Genomic DNA, 19,075 nt, shown 5'->3' on the forward strand with positions numbered 1-19,075 from the left:
TTGTTCGTCTCTCTCTCTCCCTCTCTCTGTTCGTCTCTTTCTCTCTCTCTCTGTTCGTCTCTCTCTCTGTCGTCTCTCTCTCTCTCTCTCTATTCGTCTCTCTCTCTCTCTATTCGTCTCTCTCTCTCTCTCTGTTCGTCTCTCTCTCTCTCTCTCTATTCGTCTCTCTCTCTCTCTATTCGTCTCTCTCTCTCTCTCTCTCTCTCTGTTCGTCTCTCTCTCTCCTCTCTCTGTTCGTCTCTTTCTCTCTCTCTCTGTTCGTCTCTCTCTCTGTTCGTCTCTTTCTCTCTCTCTCTCTCTCTCCCTCTCTCTGTTCGTCTCTCTCTCTCTCTCTCTGGAATGGAATGACCTTGTTCTATTCTGAGAGTCGGATTCAATTCTCCCCAACTTTGCGCTGACACAGAGGCCAGAGCCGTGACCATTTAAGGGACTCTTAAACATTTCTCCTCTGTTCCGATTCTCACCTCCTGACGCCTCAAAGCCTCTCCACCATCTACAAGGCACAGGTCAGGAGTGTGATGGAATACTCTCCACTCAGCTCGATGGGAGCAGCTCCAACAACACTCGAGAAGCTTGACACCATCCAGGAGAGTGGAGGGATAGGTCACTGGACTCGACACCCACTCCCTTCATCACCGGCGCACTGTGGCTGCAGTGTGTACCATCCACAGGATGCACTGCAGCAACTCGCCAAGGCTTCTTCGACAGCACCTCCCAAACCCGCGACCTCTACCACCTAGAAGGACAAGAGCAGCAGGCACATGGAGACAACACCACCTGCACGTTCCCCTCCAAGTCACACACCATCCCGACTTGGAAATATATCGCTGTTCCTTCATCGTCGCTGGGTCAAAATCCTGGAACTCCCTTCCTAACAGCACTGTGGGAGAACCGTCACCACATGGACTGCAGCGGTTCAAGAAGGCGGCTCACCACCACCTTCTCAAGGGGCAACTAGGGATGGGCAATAAATGCCGGCCTCGCCAGCGATGCCCACATCCCCAGAATGAACACGAAAACTGAACCAGAGGCACCAGATGAGTGCAGTGATTGCAGGTAATGGGAGAGGGGGAGCCGACTACAGGCCTACCCTTTGAGAAAGTAAGACTGAGACCGAGAGAGAGACTGAGACAGGGAGCGAGACTGAGACGGAGTGAGAAAGGTGTCTACAGCACATTTTCCTGTCAGCAGGAGGTGGGCTTCATGTTGCAAATTTGCATTTAATTTTTCTTTTTGTGAATCTGAGCAAAGCCTCCCCCACCCCTCGGTGAATTTAGTCCCCCTTTTCCCCACTCGGGTGAGAGGGGGAGCGGGTTTGACTGGAGCTGCGCTGCCAGCAGACGCTGGGAGCGGGGGAAAGTTGAAGGCACTGACCCCGGTCCCCCTGTTCCCCCAGTAGACGCTGGGAGTGGGGGAAAGTTGAGGGCACTGACCCCGGTCCCCCTGTTCCCCCAGCAGACGCTGGGAGTGGGGGAAAGTTGAGGGCACTGACCCCCGGTCCCCCTGTTCCCCCAGCAGACGCTGGGAGTGGGGGGAAAGTTGAGGGCACTGACCCCGGTCCCCCCTGTTCCCCCAGCAGACGCTGGGAGTGGGGGAAAGTTGAGGGCACTGACCCCGGTCCCCCTGTTCCCCCAGCAGACGCTGGGAGCGGGGGAAAGTTGAGGGCACTGACCCCGGTCCCCCTGTTCCCCCAGCAGACGCTGGGAGCGGGGGAAAGTTGAGGGCACTGACCCCGGTCCCCCTGTTCCCCCAGCAGACGCTGGGAGTGGGGGGAAAGTTGAGGGCACTGACCCCGGTCCCCCTGTTCCCCCAGCAGACGCTGGGAGCGGGGGAAAGTTGAGGGCACTGACCCCGGTCCCCCTGTTCCCCCAGCAGACGCTGGGAGCGGGGGGAAAGTTGAGGGCACTGACCCCGGTCCCCCTGTTCCCCCAGCAGACGCTGGGAGCGGGGGAAAGTTGAGGGCACTGACCCCGGTTCCCCTGTTCCCCCAGCAGACGCTGGGAGTGGGGGAAAGTTGAGGGCACTGACCCCGGTCCCCCTGTTCCCCCAGCAGACGCTGGGAGCGGGGGAAAGTTGAGGGCACTGACCCCCGGTCCCCCTGTTCCCCCAGCAGACGCTGGGAGCGGGGGAAAGTTGAGGGCACTGTGGGAAAGTTGAGGGCACTGACCCCGGTCCCCCTGTTCCCCCAGCAGACGCTGGGGAGCGGGGGAAAGTTGAGGGCACTGACCCCGGTCCCCCTGTTCCCCCAGCAGACGCTGGGAGTGGGGAAAGTTGAGGGCACTGACCCCGGTCCCCCTGTTCCCCCAGCAGACGCTGGAGCGGGGGAAAGTTGAGGGCACTGACCCCGGTCCCCTGTTCCCCAGCAGACGCTGGGAGCGGGGGAAAGTTGAGGGCACTGACCCCGGTCCCCCTGTTCCCCCAGCAGACGCTGGGAGTGGGGGAAAGTTTGAGGGCACTGACCCCGGTCCCCCTGTTCCCCCAGCAGACGCTGGGAGCGGGGGAAAGTTGAGGGCACTGACCCCGGTCCCCCTGTTCCCCCAGCAGACGCTGGGAGCGGGGAAAGTTGAGGGCACTGACCCGGTCCCCTGTTCCCCAGCAGACGCTGGGAGTGGGGGAAAGTTGAGGGCACTGACCCCGGTCCCCCTGTTCCCCCAGCAGACGCAGGGAGTGGGGAGAAAGTCGAGGGCACTGACCCCCGGTCCCCCTGTTCCCCCAGCAGACGCAGGGAGTGGGGGAAAGTCGAGGGCACTGACCCCGGTCCCCCTGTTCCCCCAGCAGACGCTGGGAGTGGGGGAAAGTTGAGGGCACTGACCCCGGTCCCCCTGTTCCCCCAGTAGACGCTGGGAGTGGGGGAAAGTTGAGGGCACTGACCCCGGTACCCCTGTTCCCCCAGCAGACGCTGGGAGTGGGGGAAAGTTGAGGGCACTGACCCCGGTCCCCCTGTTCCCCCAGCAGACGCTGGGAGCGGGGGAAAGTTGAGGGCACTGACCCCGGTCCCCCTGTTCCCCCAGCAGACGCAGGGAGTGGGGGAAAGTTGAGGGCACTGACCCCGGTCCCCCTGTTCCCCCAGCAGACGCTGGGAGTGGGGGAAAGTTGAGGGCACTGACCCCGGTCCCCCTGTTCCCCAGCAGACGCTGGGAGTGGGGGAAAGTTGAGGGCACTGACCCCGGTCCCCCTGTTCCCCCAGCAGACGCAGGGAGTGGGAGAAAGTCGAGGGCACTGACCCCGGTCCCCCTGTTCCCCAGCAGACCGCAGGGAGTGGGGGAAAGTCGAGGGCACTGACCCCGGTCCCCCTGTTCCCCCAGCAGACGCTGGAGTGGGGGAAAGTCGAGGGCACTGACCCCGGTCCCCCTGTTCCCCCAGCAGACGCTGGGAGTGGGGGGAAAGTCGAGGCACTGACCCCGGTCCCCCTGTTCCCCCCAGCAGACGCTGGGAGTGGGGGAAAGTCGAGGGCACTGACCCCCGGTACCCCTGTTCCCCCAGCAGACGCAGGGAGTGGGGGAAAGTCGAGGGCACTGACCCCGGTCCCCCTGTTCCCCCAGCAGACGCTGGGAGTGGGGGAAAGTTGAGGGCACTGACCCCGGTCCCCCTGTTCCCCCAGCAGACGCTGGGAGTGGGGGAAAGTTGAGGGCACTGACCCCGGTCCCCCTGTTCCCCCAGCAGACGCTGGGAGTGGGGGAAAGTTGTGGGCACTGACCCCGGTCCCCCTGTTCCCCCAGCAGACGCTGGGAGTGGGAGGAAAGTCGAGGGCACTGACCCCGGTCCCCCTGTTCCCCCAGCAGACGCTGGGAGTGGGGGAAAGTCGAGGGCACTGACCCCCGGTCCCCCTGTTCCCCCAGCAGACGCTGGGAGTGGGGGAAAGTTGAGGGCACTGACCCCCGGTCCCCCTGTTCCCCCAGCAGACGCTGGGAGTGGGGGAAAGTTGAGGGCACTGACCCCGGTCCCCCTGTTCCCCCAGCAGACGCTGGGAGTGGGGGAAAGTTGAGGGCACTGACCCCCGGTCCCCCTGTTCCCCCAGCAGACGCTGGAGTGGGGGAAAGTTGAGGGCACTGACCCCGGTCCCCCTGTTCCCCCAGCAGATGCTGGGAGTGGGGAAAGTTGAGGGCACTGACCCCCGGTCCCCCTGTTCCCCCAGCAGACGCTGGGAGTGGGGGAAAGTTGAGGGCACTGACCCCCGGTCCCCCTGTTCCCCCAGCAGACGCTGGGAGTGGGGGAAAGTTGAGGGCACTGACCCCAGTCCCCCTGTTCCCCCAGCAGTGGGTCAGTCAATTGTTTAACTTCACTCAACACCGAAGGGGTAAATGGGAAGGATTGCCCTCTGGTGGTGGGTACTGTGCAGGACACTGTGACTTAACACAGGTTCAGGAGGAGGCCATTCAGCCCCTCGAGCCTGTTACACAGGAACAGGAGGAGGCCATTCAGCCCCTCGAGCCTGTTACACAGGAACAGGAGGAGGCCATTCAGCCCCTCGAGCCTGTTTACACAGGAACAGGAGGAGGCCATTCAGCCCCTCGAGCCTGTTACACAGGAAACAGGAGGAGGCCATTCAGCCCCTCGAGCCTGTTACACAGGAACAGGAGGAGGCCATTCAGCCCCTCGAGCCTGTTACACAGGAACAGGAGGAGGCCATTCAGCCCCTCGAGCCTGTACACAGGACAATAGGAGGCCATTCAGCCCCTCAAGCCTGTTACACAGGAACAGGAGGCCATTCAGCCCCTCGATCCTGTTACACAGGAACAGGAGGAGGCCATTCAGCCCCTCGAGCCTGTTACACAGGAAATGGAGAAGGCCATTCAGCCCTTGAGCCTGTACACAGGAACAGGAGGAGGCCATTCAGCCCCTCGAGCTGTTACACAGGAACAGGAGGAGGCCATTCAGCCCCTCGAGCCTGTTACACAGGAACAGGAGGAGGCCATACAGCCCTCAAGCCTATTCCACCATTCAATTAGATCATGGCTGATCTGTATCTTAACTCCATTTTACCCGCCTTGGTTCTGTATCCCTTGCCTAACAAAATTCTAATAGATTGAGAATGAGAGAATTCCCACCAGTTGGGAGAGGCTCTGGCACAAGGGCAGCCTGGGACCCACCTGCAGACGCCAAGTTTTATTTTCGCTCCCTCAGTACTGACCCTCCGACAGTGAGGCGCTCCTCAGTACTGCCTCTCCGACAGTGCAGCTCTCCCTCAGTACTGACCCTCCGAAAGTGCAGCGCTCCCTCAGTACTGCCCCTCGACAGTGCGGCGCTCCCTCAGTACTGTCCCTCCGACAGTGCGGCGCTCCCTCAGTACTGACCCTCCGACAGTGCAGCTCTCCCTCAGTACTGACCCTCCGAAAGTGCAGCGCTCCCTCAGTACTGACCCTCCGACAGTGCGGCGCTCCATCAGTACTGACCCTCCGACAGTGCGGCGCTCCCTCAGTACTGACCCTCCGACAGTGCGGCGCTCCATCAGTAACTGACCCTCCGACAGTGCGGCCGCTCCCTCAGTACTGACCCTCCGACAGTGCGGTGCTCCCTCAGTACTCGTGTCAGCCTAGATTTTGTGCTCAAGTCTCTGGAGTGGGACTTGAACTTTGTGACTCAGAGGCGAGAGTGCGACCCGCTGAGCTGCAGCCGACACCTGTATACTTAAAGGGTCTCCATCTACACTTTAGCAGCAGAATAATACCGGCCACGAGGCACTTTGGGACGACCCGAGGAGGGACAGGCACCAAATAAATGCAAGTTATTTCTTCTGTAGAAAGCAAATGATTGCCTTTGCTGGTTTGTAGTTTTACATTAATAGGTGTGACCCAGATATTTGCACGAGATGGTGTGTAACATCTAAATGACAAGTAAAGTTTTTATACGATAGACTGACTGACCTTAGTGTAACACGGTTCTGGTCATCGTGAAGTGGACAGATAATTACAGCAGGGTGTTCTAAGCTGTTCTCTGTCTTTACGCAGAGGCACAGTCCTTGAAGACTTTATCCCCATTCCAGGGTCGGACGGTAAGAGTCTGTGGATCGATTGCCAGTGCGAAGTGTAAACGCCATCTGGGGCCTGAGCCAGGGTAAATGTTTGCGGATGTGTTGTTAAATTGGTGTGGGAGCCAATCTCCTGCTCAGCAGACCGTGAAATGCTTTCTATCAAAGAACGGACACACTTAGTTCCAGTCATCGGGCGGGACACAGCACAGCAACTTAAGTGGTTTTACCTTGGAAGCACATTTAGCTGCCTTCTCGAATTGGGCCAAATCCCTGCCTGTCCCTCTCGCATCATCTGCGCACCCTCTCCCAGCCATTATAAAACTGCATCTTATCCTGCTGACTGTTGATAATTTCACAGGTGGAACCCGCAGGAGAGAGCACAGTGACCAGTTCCGTCACCACCCACCCCACCCACCCCACCCACACCTCGAGATAGTGGCCGTGGGATCTTTAACCCACCCGAGAGGGCAGGCGGGGCTTCGGTTTAACGTCTCATCCGAAAGATGACACCTCCGACAGTGCGGCGCTCCCTCAGTACTGACCCTCCGACAGTGCGGCGCTCCCTCAGCACTGACCCTCCGACAGTGCGGCGCTCCCTCAGTACTGACCCTCCGACAGTGCGGCGCTCCCTCAGTACTGACCCTCCGACAGTGCGGCGCTCCCTCAGCACTGACCCTCCGACAGTGCGGCGCTCCCTCAGTACTGACCCTCCGACAGTGCGGCGCTCCCTCAGTACTGACCCTCTGACAGTGCGGCGCTCCCTCATTACTGACCCTCCGACAGTGCGGCGCTCCCTCAGTACTGACCCTCCGACAGTGCGGCGCTCCCTCAGTGCGGCGCTCCCTCAGTACTGACCTTCCGACAGTGCGGCGCTCCCTCAGTACTGACCCTCCGACAGTGCGGCGCTCCCTCAGTACTGACCTTCCGATAGTGCGGCGCTCCCTCAGTACTGACCTTCCGACAGTGCGGCGCTCCCTCAGTACTGCCCCTCCGACAGTGCGGCGCTCCCTCAGTACTGACCCTCCGACAGTGCGGCGCTCCCTCAGTACTGACCCTCCGACAGTGCGGCGCTCCCTCAGTACTGACCTTCCGATAGTGCGGCGCTCCCTCAGTACTGACCTTCCGACAGTGCGGCGCTCCCTCAGTACTGCCCCTCCGACAGTGCGGCGCTCCCTCAGTACTGACCCTCCGACAGTGCGGCGCTCCCTCAGTACTGACCCTCCGACAGTGCGGCGCTCCCTCAGTACTGACCCTCCGACAGTGCGGCGCTCCCTCAGTACTGACCTTCCGATAGTGCGGCGCTCCCTCAGTACTGACCTTCCGACAGTGCGGCGCTCCCTCAGTACTGCCCCTCCGACAGTGCGGCGCTCCCTCAGTACTGACCCTCCGACAGTGCGGCGCTCCCTCAGTACTGACCCTCCGACAGTGCGGCGCTCCCTCAGCACTGACCCTCCGACAGTGCGGCGCTCCCTCAGTACTGACCTTCCGACAGTGCGGCGCTCCCTCAGTACTGACCTTCCAACAGTGCGGCGCTCCCTCAGTACTGACCCTCCGACAGTGCGGCGCTCCCTCAGTACTGACCTTCCAACAGTGCGGCGCTCCCTCAGTACTGACCTTCCAACAGTGCGGCGCTCCCTCAGTACTGACCCTCCGACAGTGCGGCGCTCCCTCAGTTCTTTGAGAGCCTGTTAATATTACTGGGCTGGCCAGCATCTGGAAGCCTCCCTGGAGTCTGGTGGTGTCTCCGCGGGTCTTTGCCTGGACGCTGCGGTGGATGGCTCGGAAAATCCTGACCTGACAGTCTGTCAGGATCACGGCGGGGACAATGAAGACCGTGGCTGCGATGCAGGTGATGTAGGCAGTGAGACCCCACGGAGTGAAGTGCCCCCAGCAGTCCAAACCCCCAGGATGAACCTCGTCCATCGAGAAGGTGAAGACCTGAGGGACGGTGAGGAGGAGGAGGGAGGAAGCCCAGCCGATGAGCACCGGCACTTGCCTGCGGGAGGCTGATCTTTGCCCGAGTGCCACCATGGGCTTGCAGATGGCGCGGTGTCAGTCCAGGGTCATTGACGGTGATCATAGAGGGGGAGGCGAACATGTCCAAGTACTGGGGGTACTCGACCAGCCAGCAAAGTGGCTCCGGCCTCCGGAACCTTGCGGTCACTTCCCAGGCCAGCTGAGGAAGGACTTGGAAGACGGCCAAGGCCAGATCAGCCAAGCACAGGTTGATCGTGAAGATGGGCAGGACCGACTGGCTCTTCCGCCTCAGCGGCACCAGGGGGTTAACGGAGTTCCCCAAGGTAGCGCAGACGAAGATGGCGGCCAGGGGCGCGATCTCCGCCTTGGCGAGCTCTTCTTTCCTGCCGGTTCGGGGCACGTTCAGCCGCGTTCGGTCAGAACCGTTACTCGGTGGGATGCACATGGGAGAGGCTTCAGTGATTGCACCTTCTTCAATCACAGACTGATTCTCCATCACCTAAAAATATACCAAACATCCCACCCAGTGTGGGACTGAGAGCCACACAGAGCAGGAATACCCCACCCAGTGTGGGACTGAGAGACACAGAGCAGGAATACCCCACCCAGTGTGTGACTGAGAGACACACAGAGCAGGAATACACCACCCAGTGTAGGACTGAGAGACACAGAGCAGGAATACACCACCCAGTGTGGGACTGAGAGACACACAGAGCAGGAATACACCACCCAGTGTGGGACTGAGACACACAGAGCAGGAATACACCACCCAGTGTGGGACTGAGAGACAAACAGAGCAGGAATACACCACCCAGTGTAGGACTGAGAGACACAGAGCAGGAATACACCACCCAGTGTAGGACTGAGAGACACAGAGCAGGAATACACCACCCAGTGTGGGACTGAGAGACACACAGAGCAGGAATACCCCACCCAGTGTGGGACTGAGAGACACACAGAGCAGGAATACCCCACCCAGTGTGGGACTGAGAGACACACAGAGCAGGAATACACCACCCAGTGCGGGACTGAGAGACACAGAGCAGGAATACCCCACCCAGTGTGGGACTGAGAGACACACAGAGCAGGAATACACCACCCAGTGCGGGACTGAGAGACACAGAGCAGGAATACCCCACCCAGTGTGGGACTGAGAGACACACAGAGCAGGAATACCCCACCCAGTGTGGGACTGAGAGACACAGAGCAGGAATACCCCACCCAGTGTGGAACTGAGAGACACACAGAGCAGGAATAGACCACCCAGTGTGGGACTGAGAGACACAGAGCAGGAATACACCACCCAGTGTGGGACTGAGAGACACACAGAGCAGGAATACACCACCCAGTGTAGGACTGAGAGACACAGAGCAGGAATACCCCACCCAGTGTGGGACTGAGAGACACACAGAGCAGGAATACACCACCCAGTGTGGGACTGAGAGACACAGAGCAGGAATACACCACCCAGTGTGGAACTGAGAGACACACAGAGCAGGAATACACCACCCAGTGTGGGACTGAGAGACACAGAGCAGGAATACCCCACCCAGTGTGGGACTGAGAGACACAGAGCAGGAATACACCACCCAGTGTGGGACTGAGACACAGAGCAGGAATACACCACCCAGTGTGGGACTGAGGGACACAGAGCAGGAATACACCACCCAGTGTGGGACTGAGAGACACAGAGCAGGAATACACCACCCAGTGTGGGACTGAGAGACACAGAGCAGGAATACCCCACCCAGTGTGGGACTGAGAGACACAGAGCAGGAATACCCCACCCAGTGTGGGACTGAGAGACACAGAGCAGGAATACCCCACCCAGTGTGGGACTGAGAGACACACAGAGCAGGAATACCCCACCCAGTGTGGGACTGAGAGACACAGAGCAGGAATACACCACCCAGTGTGGGACTGAGAGACACACAGAGCAGGAATACACCACCCAGTGTGGGACTGAGAGACACAGAGCAGGAATACACCACCCAGTGTGGGACTGAGAGACACAGAGCAGGAATACCCCACCCAGTGTGAGACTGAGAGACACAGAGCAGGAATACCCCACCCAGTGTGAGACTGAGAGACACACAGAGCAGGTATACACCACCCAGTGTGGGACTGAGAGACACAGAGCAGGAATACACCACCCAGTGTGAGACTGAGAGACACAGAGCAGGAATACCCCACCCAGTGTGGGACTGAGAGACACAGAGCAGGAATACCCCACCCAGTGTGGGACTGAGAGACACAGAGCAGGAATACCCCACCCAGTGTGGGACTGAGAGACAAAGAGCAGGAATACACCACGCAGTGTGTGACTGAGCCAGGTAGAATTGGACAGTGTCCCGCTCCCTGCTGTGCTCTGTTAAGTTACCTGATCTCAGCCAGGGCAGACGTCGGGGCACGAGAATTGGCCTCGGCGTCCCTTGATTAGAAAGGGGAAAAATCAGCCAGGATTCCTGCTCCTGGTCATCGTCCAGTGTGTGTGGACGTCAGCCGAGGACAACAGCGATCTCAGCTGTGCTGCCTCCCATAGTCAAACATCCCACCAACGCTCACCTTCAGGGACTTGAATGCAAAAAGTCGCCACTTGGATAAGAAAATAGGGCCAGCCAGCACCCGTGGATCCTGTACCCCAGCGGGAGGGAGGGTGTGGAGTATATCGGAGAACAGCACCTTAGATCGTTCTTGTCTCGTTTAAGGGGAGGCAAGTATTTCGGGCTGAAGCTTCGAACCGCCTTTCTGCCTCCTCCACTCTCCGAGGTTTGAAGTGGAATCTTCCGGGGAGGATGTTGATCCCAGTGTCAGAGCTCGCTGCTGAGCTGAGTCCATCTCTCCCTCACCACAGGTTGTCTGGAAGGTGTTGGGTCTCGGAGAGAACCAAGTCAAGACAAAGATTAATAAAACAGTGTAACACAGGACTATATATTGCCCAAGGCAGCATCACCATCATTGGGAAACGACTAATCGACGTTAACCAACAGAGAGAGAGACAGATAGAGTGACAGAGAGAGACACACAGACAGAATGACAAAGAGAGAGACAGACAGAGTGACAGAGAGACACATACAGACAGACAGATAGAGAGAGACACACAGACAGACAGACAGAGTGACAGAGAGAGACACACAGACAGAATGACAGAGAGTGACACAGACAGACAGAGACCGACAGAGTGACAGAGGGAGAGACACAGACAGACAGAGAGACAGAGACCGAGAGAGACAGACAGAGAGCAAGAGAGACAGACAGAGAGACAGAGACAGACAGACAGAGATAGAGAGACAGACAGACAGAGAAAGAGATAGAGGCAGAGAGAGTGAGAGACAGAGAGAGACAGAGAGAGTCAGACAGAGAGATAGAGAGCACGACAGAGACAGAGAGACAGAGTCAGAGAGAGAGAGACAGAGAGACAGAGAGAATTTACATACCCTGAGCAGCCACAAAATGAAGAGGGAGACGTGATGAGCTACAGGCACCCACAGACAAGGAAGCAAAAACTGGAACTGTTTTTAAAAAATATACTTAACTGTTTAAAAGGACAGTGAGATGTCTCTATCATGGCCATGATTTTTGTTTGGAGTGGTATGCCTTTATTGAAGCAAAAACAGTTTTCTTAACCCATTTGTGCACCTCCACCAGAATCATTAATTGTGATGGTATCAAACTGACTCGGATTCCTGTGGTTGTCCTGGTGAATGAGCATCAGATTAGCAAACTTGCAGATGGTACAATTACCATCGGATTTCCATAGCCGTACATCGGGGTGAGCATTGTAATATCAGCATCTCCACCAGTCACACAGTCACCATCCTCAATCAAGAGAGGGGAAGTCCATCCGTGTGTCGGATCACCCTCCCTGTCTCCGTGTGACAGGGGCACTGTTAACCCTTCTCGTGCCAAAGGGGTATGTCTACACCCGACGAGACAAGTTAGCAATCTTTCAGCTATCGGAGAGCGTTGCAGCCTCTTCTACCTCACAAAGCCATTCTGCTCCTGGTCACCTTAACAAAAAAAAAGAAGTGAGCAGTCTGTTTGACGGAATGGGAACGGTCTCTTGAATTCTGATGTGGGTTTCCTCCATCCCTTCTCTAAACACAGGCTGGTGTCTCACTCCCTCCTTTCCCCCCCCCCACCTCCTCCCCCGTGGCTCAGTGGGTATATGCTCTGCTTATTTTGCTGCTGAGCCACACAGACCAGGAGGGGTCTAGGTTCTATCCCCGCTCCGTGCTGGGTTAATATCTCAGCCGGGGCCTCGGTAGGGGCTACACTTAGCCTCAAGGTTAGGGAGGAGGAACATCAGCCAGGGCTACAGCTCCTGATCACTGGCCAGCGACCCTCACTGGCAAGTGCGCGCGGAGGTTGAGTGAGGACAAGATTGAGGGAATCGGCTGTGTGATGCCTCCCACAGTCAAATACCCTGCCGACCCTTCCTGTCCGGGCACAGACCGGGGATGGACTATAAGAACCTTACAGTCAGTGGGCAGGCGATGTTTATATCCCATCTGCTTTGCGCTCCATCTGAAGCTTAGTAGCCCTGGGATTCAAACACATGCCAGTGTGACCTGCTCCGCCTCGATTGCCTTCAGCGGCAAGACGCTCAGGTTGTCTCTCACACCAAGCGAACATTCCCTTCCTTCTTTACACAGACAACTCACTCAAATCCCAGTTAACGAGCAGGAATAAAGTGTTTGCTTAATTGAAACTGCAATTTTCTGCTTCATGTGCATCCGGTGTCTTATATTAACATAAGATAGTAAAGTAAGTACAGCCGTTAATTGCCTATAAATCCAAACTTATCCGGAGCTAAGCAATCTGTCCCAGAAAACAGGGCAGCCTTACCCACCTTTACTAAGTGCCGTCTCTCTCTCTTTCTCAGGTTAACTCTTTGCTTGTCCGTCAATCATCGAGACCCTTCCTCCAGCAAACTTCAGGCCTGCAAAGCCCAAGCTAACCACTATTCAGCTGTGGCTCAGTGGGTAGCCCCTGAGTCAGAAGGTCATGGGTTCAAGTCCCACTCCGGAGACTTGAGCACAAAATCTAGGCCGACACACCCAGTGCAGTACTGAGGGAGCGCTGCACTGTCGGAGGGTCAGTACTGAGGGAGCGCCGCACTGTCGGAGGGGCAGTACTGAGGGAGCGCCGCACTGTCGGAGGGTCAGTACTGAGGGAGCGCCGCACCGTCGGAGGGGCAGTACTGAGGGAGCGCCGCACCGTCGGAGGGCCAGTACTGAGGGAGCGCCGCACCGTCGGAGGGCCAGTACTGAGAGAGCGCCGCACCGTCGGAGGGGCAGTACTGAGGGAGCGCCGCACCGTCGGAGGGGCAGTACTGAGGGAGCGCCGCACCGTCGGAGGGGCAGTACTGAGGGAGCGCCGCACCGGCGGAGGGGCAGTACTGAGGGAGCGCCGCACCGGCGGAGGGGCAGTACCGAGGGAGCGCCGCACCGGCGGAGGGGCAGTACCGTGGGAGCGCCGCACCGTCGGAGGGTCAGTACCGAGGGAGCGCCGCACCGTCGGAGGGGCAGTACCGAGGGAGCGCCGCACCGTCGGAGGGGCAGTACCGAGGGAGCGCCGCACCGTCGGAGGGGCAGTACCGAGGGAGCGCCGCACCGTCGGAGGGGCAGTACCGAGGGAGCGCCGCACCGTCGGAGGGGCAGTACCGAGGGAGCGCCGCACCGTCGGAGGGGCAGTACCGAGGGAGCGCCGCACCGTCGGAGGGGCAGTACCGAGGGAGCGCCGCACCGTCGGAGGGGCAGTACCGAGGGAGCGCCGCACCGTCGGAGGGGCAGTACCGAGGGAGCGCCGCACCGTCGGAGGGGCAGTACCGAGGGAGCGCCGCACCGTCGGAGGGTCAGTACCGAGGGAGCGCCGCACCGTCGGAGGGGCAGTACCGAGGGAGCGATGTTAAACTGAGGCCCCATCTGCCCCTTCAGGTGGATGCAAAAGATCCCAGGGCACTATTTTGAAGAAGTGGATGGGAGTTCTCCCCAATGTCCTCGCCACTATTTATTCCTCAACCAACATCACTAAAAAACAAATGATCTGGTCATTATCACATTGGTCTTTGTGGGATCTTGCTGTGCGCAAATTGGCTGCCGCGTTTCCTATATGACAACAGTGACTGCACTTCAAAAGTACTTCGTTGGCTGTAAAGTGCTTTGGGACATCCTGAGGTCACGAAAGGCGCCATAGAAATGCAAGTCCTCTTTATTCTTAATTGAGCTAATTTTCTCTCAGAATTTGTTTTCCGAACACTTTTGATTTCAATCCTTCGATGGGAGTGATTAGACTGGTTGGGATATTAAAGGGTGTGGGGAGAGAGTGGGATTAGACTGGTTGGGATATTAAAGGGTATGGGGAGAGAGTGGGATTAGACTGGTTGGGATATTAAAGGGTATGGGGAGAGAGTGGGATTAGACTGGGTGGGATATTAAAGGGTATGGGGAGAGAGTGGGATTAGACTGGTTGGGATATTAAAGGGTATGGGGAGAGAGTGGGATTAGACTGGTTGGGATATTAAAGGGTATGGGGAGAGAGTGGGATTAGACTGGGTGGGATATTAAAGGGTATGGGGAGAGAGTGGGATTAGACTGGTTGGGATATTAAAGGGTATGGAGAGTGAGTGGGATTAGACTGGGTGGGATATTAATGGGTATGAAGAGTGAGTGGGATTAGACTGGGTGGGATATTAATGGGTATGAAGAGTGAGTGGGATTAGGCTGGGTGGGATATTAATGGGTATGAAGAGTGAGTGGGATTAGACTGGGTGGGATATTAAAGGGTATGGAGAGTGAGTGGGATTAGGCTGGGTGGGATATTAATGGGTATGAAGAGTGAGTGGGATTAGACTGGGTGGGATATTAATGGGTGTGAAGAGTGAGTGGGATTAGACTGGGTGGGATATTAAAGGGTATGGAGAGTGAGTGGGATTAGGCTGGGTGGGATATTAATGGGTATGGAGAGTGAGTGTGATTAGACAGGGTGGGATATTAAAGGGTATGGAGAGTGAGTGGGATTAGGCTGGGTGGGATATTAATGGGTATGGAGAGTGAGTGGGATTAGACTGGGTGGGATATTAATGGGTATGAAGAGTGAGTGGGATTAGACTGGGTGGGATATTAATGGGTGTGAAGAGTGAGTGGGATTAGACTGGGTGGGATATTAATGGGTATGAAGAGTGAGTGGGATTAGACTGGGTGGGATATTAATGGGTGTGAAGAGTGAGTGGGATTAGGCTGGGTGGGATATTAATGGGTATGAAGAGTGAGTGGGATTAGACTGGGTGGGATATTAATGGGTATGGAGAGTGAGTGGGATTAGACTGGGTGGGATATTAAAGGGCATGGGGAGTGAGCTGGAGAGCGGGATTAGACTGGGTGGGATATTAATGGGTATGGAGAGTGAGTGGGATTAGACTGGGTGGGATATTAAAGGGCATGGGGAGTGAGCTGGAGGGGATTAGACAGGGTGGGATATTAAAGGGCATGGGGAGTGAGTGGGATTAGACAGGGTGGGATATTAATGGGTATGGAGAGTGAGTGGGATTAGACTGGGTGGGATATTAAAGGGTATGGAGAGTGAGTGGGATTAGACTGGGTGGGATATTAAAGGGCATGGGGAGTGAGCTGGAGAGCGGGATTAGACAGGGTGGGATATTAAAGGGCATGGGGAGTGAGTGGGATTAGACAGGGTGGGATATTAATGGGTATGGAGAGTGAGTGGGATTAGACTGGGTGGGATATTAAAGGGTATGGAGAGTGAGTGGGATTGGACTGGGTGGGATATTAAAGGGTATGGAGAGTGAGTGGGATTAGACTGGGTGGGATATTAAAGGGTATGGAGAGTGAGTGGGATTAGACTGGGTGGGATATTAATGGGTATGGAGAGTGAGTGGGATTAGACTGGGTGGGATATTAAAGGGTATGGAGAGTGAGTGGGATTGGACTGGGTGGGATATTAAAGGGTATGGAGAGTGAGTGGGATTAGACTGGGTGGGATATTAAAGGGTATGGAGAGTGAGTGGGATTAGACTGGGTGGGATATTAATGGGTATGGAGAGTGAGTGGGATTAGACTGGGTGGGATATTAAAGGGCATGGGGAGTGAGCTGGAGAGTGGGATTAGACAGGGTGGGATATTAAAGGGCATGGGGAGTGAGCTAGAGAGCAGGATTAGACAGGGTGGGATATTAAAGGGCATGGGGAGTGAGCTGGAGAGTGGGATTAGACAGGGTGGGATATTAAAGGGCATGGGGAGTGAGCTGGAGAGCGGGATTAGACAGGGTGGCTCACATGGAGAAACACACCGACACAGACAGCCTGTTTGTGTTTTGGAACATTCTACAGTGCCGTGATTTCTAAACCCGGTATCTGGGTGTAGTCTGCCCAGCACTTGGCCTTGATGAGATTCAATCAGCTACATCATGGAACTGCTTAAGTAACCTCACAATGGGAGGATCAGAGCCCTTAATGGTAGGTGTAATTGCTGGATCCGTTGTCTTTCCAAGTCATTAACCCAACAGGAAAGCGTTACAAAGTTAATATAAAGGCATTTAGAAAGTCGATTTATCCTCTGATTGAAGTATTGTTTTGTTACTTCAGACTCTGATGCAGCAACTGTTAGTGGAGAAACCATATAAAGCAGTCTTCAGTAGGACGGGTGCTGGGTGATGCATGAACAATGGCTTCAGTTTGGGGTGTGATGTGTTGAAAACTCTCCCCTGGTCTGGCTCCAAATTGGGGCTGGATTGTCACTTCCTGCAATAAGATGGCCCTGAAAGTGGTGAGGTCTAGGGAGGGGTGGGAGGAATTTTTGCATTTTTTTTTTAACTCCTTGTGTGAAAAAATATAATCATGCAGGGCTACGGGGAAAGAGCAGGGGAGTGGGACTAATTGGATAGCTCTTTCAAAGAGCCGGCACGATGGGCCGAATGGCCCCCTCCTGTGCTGTACCTACTGTGATATGATATTGCCCCACCCACCCTGAATGCTCTAGACCCCTAAGCCCATGCTGATTGAGCTAGCATCGACTGCTTTTTGTGGGAGAGACTTCCACACGTCTATCACTCCGTGTGGAGAAGTGTTTCCGAACTTCTCTCCTGAATGGCCTGGCTCTGATTTTAAGGTGATGTCCCCATGTCCGAGACTCCCCCACCAGCAGAAAAAGTTTCTATATATCCTATCAATTCCTTTCAAAATCCTAAAAACCTCATTCAGATCACCCCTTGACCCTCTATATTCCAGGGAGTACAAGCCTCGCTTATGTAATCTCCCCTCATAATCTAACCCTTGGAGCCCTGGTAACATTCTGGTCAATCTGCGCTGCACTCCTTCCAAGGCCAATATGTCCTTTCTGAGGTGCAGTGCCCAGGATGGCACACCGTACTCCAGATGTGGTCTACCCGGGGCCGTAAGATAAGCAAAGGAACGCCATTTTCTGATTTATATCAGTGTTGCTATCACCTGTTGTCATGTTGAACATTTACCTCCTGATCCAAATTTGCATACACTATAATTACAATTTAGTCTATTGTTTGGCGGGCAATGGAAAACCTCTTCAAACAGTGAGTGAATGCACTGTGGGTCTTAATCAGTTTAACAAGTACAATGCAGCTTCTTTACATAACTTTCCTTTACATAAGGTATAAACATTGCATATTATATAGACCCGGGAGGATACGATTTATATCTCCTAAGTGGGATGAACTGATAACTTATGAGTGATGAAGTCACTATGAATGAGTTATGAGGAGCTTTATGAGTGGGATGTTAGTGATATCCCATGGGTTTTCATAATGCACTTTCTATCAAGACCTTTGATGGAAAACTCCCAATGATACCTTTCATTTAAAAAGCCTTAGTTAGGCCAAAGTGGAAGTATTTATACAATGCATTGGATTGTTAAAATAAAGTGCTTTTGTTTTGCAATTATTTGGTGAGAGAGAATAAGAATGTTGTACCATTTGCATTTTAACTGAATATCACACATCTTTATGCATTATTGTTAGTTCTGACTTAACAGCTGATTACTACATGTGGTCAATCCCTTGCCATCTTGTGCTAGGGAGACATCTCTGATTCCTGGTGGTCTAGTGGAGAGCAGAGGGTCCCATCCTGGGCCATCTTGTGCTGGGGAGACATCGCTGATTCCTGGTGGTCTAGTGGAGAGCAGGGGGTCCCATCCTTGGCCATCTTGTGCTAGGGAGACATCTCTGATTCCTGGTGGTCTAGTGGAGGGCAGGGGGTCCGATCCTTGGCCATCTTGTGCTGGGGAGACATCTCTGATTCCTGGTGGTCTAGTGGAGGGAGAGGGTCCCATCCTTGGCCATCTTGTGCTGGGGAGACATCTCTGATTCCTGGTGGTCTGGTGGAGGGCAGGGGGTCCGATCCTTGGCCATCTTGTGCTAGGGAGACATCTCTGATTCCTGGTGGTCTAGTGGAGGGCAGGGGGTACCATCCTGGGCCATCTTGTGCTGGGGAGACATCTCTGATTCCTGGTGGTCTAGTGGAGGGCAGGGGGTCCGATCCTTGGCCATCTTGTGCTGGGGAGACATCTCTGATTCCTGGTGGTCTAGTTTTGGCGATGTCTGAGCCTCGGTGGTGCCATTAACTGTTGGCACGCAGCGTTGGGTCATCAAACTTGGGTCTGCAAGTTCGTCTAGGCCAATGCCCCAAACTGTGCCCCGTCAACCACCAAATCCTGCTTATCTTCCATCACCTTCTGAAAGCTGCAACCGACATTTTCTCCCCCATCCTCTCCCAAAGGCGCTGGCCCTCACCGGGGGTGCGGGTTCTGCGGGCGATGGCTGCCGCCCGGTACCTCAGAACAGAGTGGCCGCTCTTCCCGGGCGAGCTCGGATGGTGTTTGCCGGGGCGGATGGCCGACATCGGAAGGGGAGGAGGGCGCGCCTTGTCGGGGTGAGGGGTGGGGGGGGGGGCAGAAATCTGAAAGAAAAACAGATCGTTTTTTTAAAAAAAAAACACAAGGCGATCCCACTCAACACATTTAAAAAAAAAATAAAACGATCAATCCTGGGGAACATTGGGGAATGGGGGAGCGCAGGGTGTGAGGAGGAGGAGGAGAGGGGGAGAGTGGACAACATGGGGGCGTCAATTGGCGGGAA

At 55.8% G+C, this 19,075-nt stretch overlaps 1 long non-coding RNA gene and 1 pseudogene across 1 annotated transcript; one reads left to right on the plus strand and one right to left on the minus strand.

Annotated features, from left to right (window-relative positions):
• Positions 1 to 7: 7 nt before the first annotated feature.
• On the plus strand, positions 8 to 13,105 carry LOC137306775 (uncharacterized). The gene is made up of 3 exons (XR_010958934.1): positions 8 to 1,056; positions 5,949 to 6,054; positions 12,834 to 13,105. It is a non-coding gene; the product is annotated as an uncharacterized lncRNA (long non-coding RNA).
• Positions 6,077 to 8,444, minus strand: LOC137306853 (vasopressin V2 receptor pseudogene; annotated as a pseudogene).
• Positions 13,106 to 19,075: the final 5,970 nt, after the last annotated feature.

Source organism: Heptranchias perlo, chromosome 45 (assembly GCF_035084215.1).
Source record: "Heptranchias perlo isolate sHepPer1 chromosome 45, sHepPer1.hap1, whole genome shotgun sequence".
Classification (NCBI taxonomy): domain Eukaryota; kingdom Metazoa; phylum Chordata; class Chondrichthyes; order Hexanchiformes; family Hexanchidae; genus Heptranchias; species Heptranchias perlo.